At 38.9% G+C, this 1,368-nt stretch overlaps 1 protein-coding gene across 20 annotated transcripts in view; it reads left to right on the forward strand.

Moving 5' to 3' along the window:
• The window catches only part of NCAM1 (neural cell adhesion molecule 1), a 367,664-nt gene that overhangs the window by 52,103 nt on the left and 314,193 nt on the right, over positions 1-1,368 (forward strand). The gene's annotated exons all lie outside the window — the stretch shown is intronic.

Below are 1,368 nucleotides of genomic sequence, written 5' to 3' on the forward strand. Positions count from 1 at the left end.
GCATTGTGTAACTGTCTAATCACTGCAGAGCTGGTCAGTGGTAGGCCTGTGACTGGAACCCAGGTCAGTTTGGTTATGAAGGACTTGGTTTTCCTCCTAATTTCTCATGGGCACTAGTACCTGTTTCCTTCCTCTCTAGGTGCAGTGCTTTCTTAAAAACCAATTGAGTAGATACTCTTTAGCAAAAATCCACGCAGCACAGCTTAAGTTTGTGTCAAGGCACCCAGAAGTAATCTACAGGTCTCATCAGGAAGTGCCAGATGAAGGGCGGAGGAGAAATTAGGATCTCTTTCTGTTCACAAATTATTATCAAATAGTCTAAAAGCATCCTGTTGATTGCTTACAACATAGCTGCCTACACAGAACAATATAAATGATGTCACAGAATCTTAAAGCCCTGGGAACATTTCCTGCTGATCTTCGAAACTCTTTTCGATTAGCAGATGACATCCAGGCTAAGGAACTTGTGCAGGGTCACAGAACTACCACATTTTATTGATTCTAAGAGCGCATCTTTCCATTTTAATAATTCTAGAAATTGTCATGGGTTCTTAGAATCCATGGTGTCTGACAGCAGCTTTCAGCCACGCAGCACCTGTGATGTAATTGTGATCGCCTGTGCACACATCCAGAGGACCAGCATCACAGCGTGCAGCATGGGAATCAGCAGCTTGGAAAGAAATCCCAGAGACAGTAGTGGAGCCCTCTTAAGCATGCTGCGTCTTCCATGCTCTTGATGGCACAGAGGTTATGTTGTATGGACAGACATGGGCCTGGATGGTTTAGAGTCAGAACATAATTCAGAGTTGGATTTTGAATGTAAAAAATTGTTAGGGATACTTAACTAGTTCATTTTGTTCTGATATTTCTCTTTTTCTGATATTGTGCCTTTAACTACAAAGTTAATTTATAATAAGCATCTGTGTATAAAAGAACCCTCTCAATAGGTGTAAAACAAAAATTTGAAATGATAAGGCACTGTGGTATAATTCAACAGCTTTTATTTATTTCTTAGTATATAAAATAGTGGTGCATCTTAAAATACCTGAGGATTTAGAGTTCACAAATTATGGTGGTTAAGAGTTGCAGAAATCTTTATACTCTTTATACTCTTATTCCAATATGCTTTCATCACCATGGATTCTGAATGTAAATAATGACAGTTTTCAATGAAGGATCAGTATCTTTATCCTCCAGGCAAGGCCTTCATATTATTATGCTCTGATACTGGCTTTAAGAATAATCACAGATATTAATTAAGTTGCATGTGGTTCTTATTCTCAGTATAAGCAGAGGGAATTTCTCCAAAGCACCCCTCAAGGAAAGTGATTTCATAGGGGTGGAAATACATGGCTCTGATGAATTTAG

Source organism: Ovis aries, chromosome 15 (genome assembly GCF_016772045.2).
Source record: "Ovis aries strain OAR_USU_Benz2616 breed Rambouillet chromosome 15, ARS-UI_Ramb_v3.0, whole genome shotgun sequence".
Taxonomy (NCBI): Eukaryota; Metazoa; Chordata; class Mammalia; order Artiodactyla; family Bovidae; genus Ovis; species Ovis aries.